The sequence below is a fragment of the Rousettus aegyptiacus genome, unplaced genomic scaffold (genome assembly GCF_014176215.1).
Source record: "Rousettus aegyptiacus isolate mRouAeg1 unplaced genomic scaffold, mRouAeg1.p scaffold_m13_p_10, whole genome shotgun sequence".
In the NCBI taxonomy this organism is placed as follows: Eukaryota; Metazoa; Chordata; class Mammalia; order Chiroptera; family Pteropodidae; genus Rousettus; species Rousettus aegyptiacus.
The window spans coordinates 8,564,545-8,573,664 of NW_023416285.1; the positions used below are offsets into that span (position 1 = coordinate 8,564,545).

A 9,120-nucleotide genomic window follows, 5' to 3' on the forward strand; every position below is an offset into this window, starting at 1 on the left:
CCTCCAACTGGGAATGGCTCACTGAAGCACATGGAGTACTTCTCCGAAAGGGAGGTTCTGCCCTGTTAGCATCACTTGGCATTTCCTGGGATGTGCTGGCAGCCGGCGAAGCATTAGCGCCCTCAAGGATGGGAGCTTTGCTGGTGCATCCGCCGTTTAACATATCTCCTCTTGGCACCCCCTGTGTCCGGGCACTAACGGAGGTGCTCAAGATATACAAATAAGGTACAAGACGAGGTCCTTGTCCTCAAGGGCTTAGCGGTTTGAAGTAATCCAACTCATATCATTGAATATTATTGAGAGCAGAGCACTATGGGAGAAGCTGTTGGAAATGAGGAAGGCGGAAAAAGAGGATCCTGATTATCCTGGAGGCTTGATCAAGCTGTAGTCTGCGGCATCACCTGAGCTTGTTTAGAATGCAAAGCCTCAGGCCTCGCCCTGAGTCAAATGAGAAATGCTGCAGGTAGAACTAGCTATTTGCGTTTAATACTAACATCTGAGTAGAATTGACCTATACAGCTTCTAGAGAAGTAGAGAAAATAAGACAAACATAGTTTCTCTGCCACCAAATAGGGCAGGCCCAATGGCAGGCCATGGACCAGGACCTATACAGACCACGGGCCACGGACCTGCTGCAGTGGTTTTAGTCAGGCTGAAGTCACCAGGGGAGTTTCAAAACTGCTTAGTTTCCTGAGCCCAACCCAAAGGTTTTAATTCACTGGTCTAAATCTTTCTTTCTTTCTTTCTTTCTTTCTTTCTTTCTTTCTTTCTTTCTTTCTTTCTTTCTTTCTTTCTTTTTTTAAAAAAATAAAATAAAGAACAACAGCAAAAAGGAATGACAACAAAAAATGCTCCCTGATTGATTCTGACAATTATCAGAGGAGAGAACCTCAGTAGGAGTCCGAGAAGGAAAAGCCTTTAGCAGTGGTGAAGGGGATACTGTGACAGGAAGCCAGGGCATTTGTTTCCCGCAGCTGTCATAACAAGTCACCACAAACTTGTGGTTTAAAGCAATAGAAGATTACTCTCTCACAGTCCAAGAGGTCAAAAGTTCAGAATCAAGGTGACTGCAAGGCCACTCTCCTTTCCCGAGGCTCGAAGGAGAATCCACTCTTTGCCTCATCCAGCTCCGGTGGCTCCAGGTGTGCCATGGCTTGTGGTAACAGAACTCCAGTCTCCACCTCCGTCTTCCCACGGCCTGGTCTCTTCTGAGTCTTCTCCTCTTCCGTCTCGAGTCTCCCTCTGCCTTTCTCTTATGAGCACACCCAGATAACACGAGATGATCTCATGTCAACATGCTTAGCTTAATCATATCTGCAAAGACCCTTTTTCCTAATAAGGCAGCATTCATGGGTTTGGGGGATCTGATATCTTTTGGGGGGCATTATTTTGGTCTACTACAGCTATTATCAAGAGAAGACAACATCTTCCAAGTGCATAATCAGCAAGAAGCAGTAAAAGACTGAGCAGTCTCTTGGGCTTCTGTTTTAACGAAATGAGAGCCTGAAGTTCAAGGGGTAAAGCTATTATGGTAGCTGTTTGAGATTCAGCAGGCAGGGTCATATCTCCCCAGGAAAATTTTATACCCATTCTGCCTCAGGAGACTGGGAGCGACACTGTTCCTGATGATGACATCAAAGATTCGCTGCAGATTTTTCTGTTTTGTGTCCTAAAGTTTCCATGGGTAAGGAAAAGGATCCCCTCTGTGACAGGGACAGGACAGTGAGAATTGCCAGCATGCTGTGGCTTCCACTGGACCCCTGAGCCGTGAGAAAGCAGCTTGTTTCCCTGACGCCTCAAGCAATCTGGAAGCATTTTCCAGGTACATCTTCTTCCCCTGGAGGCTCAGAATATAGTGAGTAACTTCAAATAGGTCCATTAAATAGTTATGATGTGAACTGACAGCCTGAGTCTGTGATTATGTCACCATGGTTTGAAAATAATCACACCACTGTCTGTGTAACTGTGAGCGCTGCTCCACGGAACGGGTCCCGTGTTTGGACTGTAGAAGAGAGTTGTAGCGAACGCCTTTTAAAACGGCAAGCTTTGCAGCTCACGAGTCAGGACCCCCCTACATCCTGTCTATTAGGTTGTTTTCAGCTGATTGCTAAATACGCCTCTCTCCAGGTCTCTCTTCCAACCTTCCCGACATTCTTTCAGGGGGTTCTACCTGTAACGAAGGTGAGTTCTGCTCACAGAAATCTATCTCAAAGACATAATCTAGCAAGTGTGCAGGGATACAGTCTCAAGAATGTCCATTACCATAACTGGAATCAACCAAAATGTCCACCAATGATAGTTTCTGCCTATCTCGGAGAACCTTCCTTGATTGTTCAATGTTTTCGTACTTCTTGCTTGCAGCATATCAAATTGGTAATTCATTTTTTATATAGAAACGGCGGAAGTTCTTTTAACCAGTCTCCATTCAACCAACATGTGGATAACTTAATACTCTTAATCCTTTCTCTGGAAAACCACCACACTTCTCCTCATGCTAATTGTCACCTGCTGATGCCAGAGGCACTTACTATTGTCATTATGTACTTTAATGCCAGACGAAGTCAATTACACGTGAATGTGAAAAGTAAATGAAAACTGGGTTGAATGTTTTAGAAAGACTCAATGAAGGCAAGTCGCTAAGGAAAAAAACTGGCTCTTAGCAGGGTTCAGAGACACCCCACTTAAGGTATTCTTCATATTGCTTATGGCGAAAACATTTTTGTGAGAGGCCAGTCTTTACCTCACGAATCACATGGTTAACTTAAAAGATTTCAGCAGAGAGGGCTTGTTAAAACAGATCAGTAGTTTTTGAATCTGGAATTCTAAGGCAAACTGGTACGGAACTGCTTAAACATCTTCCCAAACAAGCTCCTGCAAGCAGGAGGGTATTTTCAGATGAGCTAAGGGAGTCAGTGAGTGGAATGAAGCCTCCACGCCTTCGAGCCATGAAAACCGGGGGCTCAAGTGGGAGCCAGTCGCTGAGGACTCCTGTGGCAACAGCAGCCCTCCGATGGTCTGGAGTGCAATGCCCTGGCCCCTCAGTCCCAGGGAAGGGCGGGCGGTGTTCCAGGCTGCTGGTTGTGACACCTGGGCAGCAAGCAGTCCTGTCTCTGCAGCTCTTCCAGTCAGGAAGCGAAGGTGAACTAACGGCTGTCAAGCTTACGATGTTCCCGGCCCTGGGCGAGGTGCTCCATTCATTTCTTAAGTTAGCGAAGCCTCGCGGCAAATCATCAAGAAAGAAAGAATTATTTTCCCCAATTTCAAGATGAGAAAAGTTGGTCCCTTTGGACTGGAGGGTCATGAAAGGTCTCTCAGAAGAGATGGCATCTTAGCTGATATTGGCCAGGAGAAAGGGCACTCCAAGGTCAACACCCGAATGGTTCATTAGCTCTCCAGGTGTCCTCATTTTTATTCACAGTTCATTTTAAACCTATAGTTATTAGTACAAATCAGAGTAAGAAGTGTCCCTCTAGAAATACATCGTTTCAATTCATTGAGAAGATAATTTTGAGTAGAAAGTAGAATTCTTTTTCCTTAATGTTTCCGATTGTATACTCACCCTATTTTCCATAGCAATCGTGCACCCCCTCTCCCCACCCCAGTCAATATAATTGTTTTTGCTAATGTGTCTTAATAGACCTTGGTAAGGTTCTGCAACATGGGCTACTGTGCTGGGCTACTGTGCTGGAAGTGGTGGCTTTGACCTTCAGACTGTCCCATGAAAAAAAGGACCCACAGATACAGCGGCCACCCCTTATCCACGTGGTTACATTCTAAGACCCCCAGTGGATGCCTGAAACCACGGGTAGAAACAAACCCTATATATACTATGTTTTTTCCTACACATATAAACTTTTCCTATGGTAAAGTTTAATTTATAAATTAGGCACAGTAAGAGATTAACAACAATAACTATAATAAAGTAGAATAGTTATAATGATATACTGTAATAAAAGTTATGTGAATGGCTTTGGGGCCATTAGTAAGTAAAATAAGGATTATTTGAACAAAAGAACTGTGATATCACGACAATCAATCTGATACCCTAGACAACTGCTAAGTGACCAATAGGCAGGAATGGATTTGGACCCTCCTGTTCTCCCAAATAAATCCTCCGTGCCCAGTTTACTGTTTAAACCTTCAGTTGCTCTAAAACAGTGGTTCTTACCCCATGTGAACATCGAGAGTTTTTAAGGAGCTTTGAGAAGATAACAATGCCCGCCACCACTCTCTCCTCTGTTTCTAAGATTGGGGCCTGGGGAGTTGTATGCTTTTTGTTTTTGTTTTTAACGTTTTACTTTGAAATATTTTCAAACCTAGGGGGAAAATTCCAGAATAAAAGAATAGTACCAAGTACATCCATATACCCTTTAGCTAGATTCACCTAGCCTTAACATTTTGTCCCATTTATCGCTTGCTCTCTTTCTAGATTTCATTTTCTCTGTTTTATTTATAAAATAAAATGCTTTGAGAGTAAGACATCATACTAACTTCGTTAAAAGTAAGACATATTTCAATGTGGATATTTCCTTGAATAGCCAGTGTGCAGTGTCAACTCCAGTCAACTTAACATTGATACAAATACTTTTATTTTCTATATCTCCATATTCCAATTTGTCAATTGACCCAACCTTCTACTAGTAGCATTTTTTCCCTGCAGTATAATTTCCAGTTTATGATCAGGCATTGTGTTTCATCGTTGTCTCGCTGGTGTGTTTTTAAAAGCTCTCTAGGTGAATCCTGGTCTTTGGGCCACTATGGAAATTATTTACTACACTAACATACACTACATGTCTACTAGATGCAAATAATTGTGAATAAATTAAGGAGTTTCGTATTTTAAGGGATCCACTTTATAAAAATCAACTTATAATATTAGAGAGATAAGTACCATGAAAGAAATATTGACCAAATCTGTGGGGGGAAACTTTAATCAAATTTAACAAGCTAACTGTGGGTCTACTGTTTGTCAGGCATTTTAAAAACTTTTGGAGAAACAGTTAAATATGGGGGGAAAAATCCCCTAAATGATAATAATGAATATATGATTAATTATAAAAGTGAGGATCTTCAAAAGTTTCTCTTGGAGGAAGTGAGACTTAAAAGGTAATTGGGATTCAACTTTTAGAGATGAAGACATTTTAGGAGAAGAAATATCAAGAGGAAAAATAGAGAGGGAAGGGAGCGCACAATGAAGTAAGGAAAGGCCTGTCCTTCTCTGTGATTTGAGAACTGGGCGCATGGGGTCGCACTACAATTTCCTGGAAAAGTAGGCTGGAAAATGTAGGAAGGCACACCATCTTGGAAAATGGTTTGGCAGTTTCTTCAAAAGTTAAACATAGACTTAGCATATAACCCAACAATTCCATTCCTAGGTATCTATGTACCTAAGAGTAATGAAAATTTGGGTCCCCACAAAGACTTGCACAAGAAAGTGATGGTTGTAGCAGCATTAGTCACAGCAGCTCCAAAGTGGAAACAACCCAAATGTCTATCACCTGGTGAGTGGATAAGCAGAATGTGGTATATGCACATGATGGGATATGCTACCGAGCAACAAAAAGGAATGAATGCATGAAATATGCTACAGCATGGATGAATCTCAAAAACATTGTGCTAAGGTTTAGCAACTAAGTGAAAAAAGCCAGACAGAAATAGCACATATTGTATCATTTCATTGATGTAAAATGTCCAGAAAAGACAAATCTATAGCGACAGAAAGTACATTAATTGTTGCCTGGTTTGGGGTGGAAATGCGGACTGCCTACAAATGGGTACAAAGGATGGCTTTCTTCGGGGTAACAGAAATGTCCTAAAACTGGATTATGATTATAGTGCAACAACTCTGTAAATTTACTAAATAATGTTGAATTGTATACCTAAACAGATTAATTTTATGATATATAAATTATACATTAATAAAGCTGTAAAGATTAAGAAGTTATCAAGATCAGACAGAAAGGAAATAAGAACAGCAAACTTAGAAATGAAAAAATGCAGTTATGTAAATTCTAAAACTTAATAAATGGGAAAAACTCTAAACTGGACAAATTATTTAGAGGACTGACAAATAGGAAGACAGGATTAAGTAAGGATGCAACAAAGAGACAAAAAATAATTTTTAATAACATTTCCAGATATGTATGGAGAGGCTTCCTAGAAATGAAAAAATGCAGTTACGTAAATTCTAAAACTTAATAAATGGGAAAAACTCTAAACTGGACAAATTATTTAGAGGACTGACAAATAGGAAGACAGGATTAAGTAAGGATGCAACAAAGAGACAAAAAAATAATTTTTAATAACATTTCCAGATATGTATGGAGAAGCTTCCTCACTCACCTGAGGGCAGTTCCAGAAAAGAGAAAGGGGGCAATGGCAGAGAAACAATATTTAAAGAGAAAATCATTGGTAATTGTCCAGAATTAAAGAGAGCAGATGATATCGCAATAAAAAATACACTAACATATAGAGAGTTCTAACATCTAGTGAAACAGCTGAACATCAGAATAAACACAAATCGTAAATGCTATTGGAAGAAAAAGGTTATCTACAAAGGAATGAATGTTAGATTAGTAATAGAATTTTTACCAGTAACAGTTAGTACCAGAAGACAGTGGAGCACTATCATCATTGTGCTATGGAAAAATAACTGTTCACTAGAATTTTATACACAGATAAATGATCATCCAACAGAGAGGGAAAAATAAAACATTTTCAAATATACAAAGAATTCCCTCCCCTGCAGAGAACCCTATAGAAAGAACGATTAAAGAATGAACTTCAGCCAGAGGAAAAATGAACCCAAAGGGAAGGCTTTGAATTCAAGAAAAAAAATAGTGAGTAGAAGAATTGGTGAAATGTCAGTAAATTTAACGAACTCTTAGATATAAAAACAACTTTTTTAATTAAAAAAGTAAAAATCTCCAGACAACAATGATATGATGGGAAAGGAGGAGGGTTGTTCATTGGATAAGGTATGCAAAGCTCTTTTGTAGAAATAAAGAATTACACAACAACTTTATTAAAAAAAATTATATTTAAGTATGTATGTTGAAAAGAAAAGACAGTTCTGAGAAGAACAGAAATAAAGCCTAGAGTCCTTAAACCAGCAGCAGAAAATGAGGGAATATAGATCATGTTACTAATCCAATAGAAGGCAAAAATGGAGAAAAAGGAAGAATGAAAAAGGATGCTAAGTGAACGACACAAAATATGATATAAGAATAAGTCTGAATATATCAGTGATCACAATAAATGCACATGGATTAATTTCACCTATAGAGATACAACTAAAATAAAACTTATAGATGATTAAATATAAACAGAAAAACACACAAACAGTAGCCAAAAGAAAGGTGGCATATCAATATCAATATCACAAATGTCTAATTTAAAAAATTAGCATGAAAAATGCTAAAAAGAGGCATCACCTAATAAGAATCAACTGTGATTTCGAATGTAGAATATGCTTTGAGAAATAGTGCCTTCTACGTGCTAGAGATCATATCTGCTTTCTCCACTGCTCTATCTTCGGTGCTTGGCACACGATAGGTAATGCCATAAATGTTGAGTGAAATGATTACTATACTACATTGAGATGATCTGTTTATGTGTTTGTCATACCACCGGGGCAGGGGCCCTGTCTCACTTAGTTTTGTGCCATCAATGTTCAGCACAGTGCCTCGCACATAGTAGGCACTACATAAAATCACACTGAATTTAAAGTTCATTTCTTCCATAAAATCTCCCCTAACTGATTTTACCCATAACTTATCCTTTGTTGCCACTTCTATAGCATTCATCATCTGAAATACCCAGTTTAGCAACTGAGTATATAGTAGTATCTTTTAGTTCTTTCTCAAACCTGGTTTCTCCAAAAATATTTTAGATACTCTGAAGTTAGAGAAGACGCCTTATACTGTGTCTGCTGCCTTGAATCAGTACTTTTTGGGGTCAGTGTCACTAGATGAATGTGGATTAGGTGAGTGGTGCCAGCAACACATGTCAAGACCACCAAGGACTAGTCAGTCTCATTCCCCTTTTCCATCCTCGACTAAAGAGATCACAACTCATGGGTCAAGAATGTGGAGAAATTAACAGGAGCGGGTGGCAGAAGGCAGCTAATGTCCAATTCCAAAACTCCGCGCTCTCTTCCTTCTGGCAAAATGTGGAGAAAAATGCCTGTGATCCGACAAAAATAGTGGATGTGGGGAAGTGGGAGGGAGACGGTCAGGGAAGAGAGCACTGCTGGACAGGACGTGGACCTGACCTTCCACTAGTAGGCACTGTATCGGTTTATTAGATCAAAGGGAAACCCCAAGGGCTACAGCTCAATTCAAGCACTGGGAACCTTATATAGACGACGGAGAGGGATGTTGTTTTCCATGTACGCACGAAGAACACGAGGGGAAACTACTACAAGGAGCTCCCAACTGGGAAGCCACAGGGGGTTAATAAAGGGCGGAATGACAGTATCTTCTCGCTGGTCTTCATGAGGAAGACACCACAGTCCGCGGAGGTTCAGCCAGGGCCCTGGGATGAGCTGAGGAGATGGGCTGGCTGACCTCCCAGGGTCCTCTGTTATCCCGTAATTAAACGGTGAGCCGTGCGCTTCTCCATTTACGCTCCCACACACATCTGCACCCCGTTCGGTAGTAAGTCCCTTGGCCGCCTTCCAGGTTTAGTACGGAGCCACGCAAGATGCTGGCACTCAACGAACGACTCAAATATTTGTTGAATGAAGGAATAAATAAATCAAGTGTTCAAATGGAGCGCACATGACCTCCCCAACCGTAAAGTACGGCGATTAATGAAATCACAACATTCTAGGCACGATCTCTAGAGCAGAGGAAACACAGACACACACACACACGCACACGCACACATACGCACGCGCGCACACACACACACACACACACACACACACACACGCGTGCCCGCGCGCGCGCACACACCAGCTCCGGTTCAACTCGATTCAAATTCCCACCTTGGGAGCACAGACCACCTGCTCCGCACGCAGGCTGTAGGAGTTTCCTTGGCAAGGATCCTCTCTCAGCTGCTTGAGGATGGTGCCTCCAGAAGGTCAAGTCACCAAGGTTTAGGACAGCTTCCCTTCCG

At 41.1% G+C, this 9,120-nt stretch overlaps 1 protein-coding gene across 9 annotated transcripts in view; it reads right to left on the bottom strand.

Moving 5' to 3' along the window:
* The window catches only part of FAM184B (family with sequence similarity 184 member B), a 65,143-nt gene that overhangs the window by 55,737 nt on the left and 286 nt on the right, over window positions 1-9,120 (bottom strand). Inside the window, exon 2 of one of the 9 annotated variants that reach the window (XM_036227546.1) lies at window positions 8,990-9,114. The exons of the other annotated variants lie outside the window; for them this stretch is intronic. The gene's annotated coding sequence lies outside the window, so the exon portion shown is untranslated. The remainder of the gene's footprint in view (window positions 1-8,989; window positions 9,115-9,120) is intronic. 9 annotated transcript variants of the gene reach the window in all.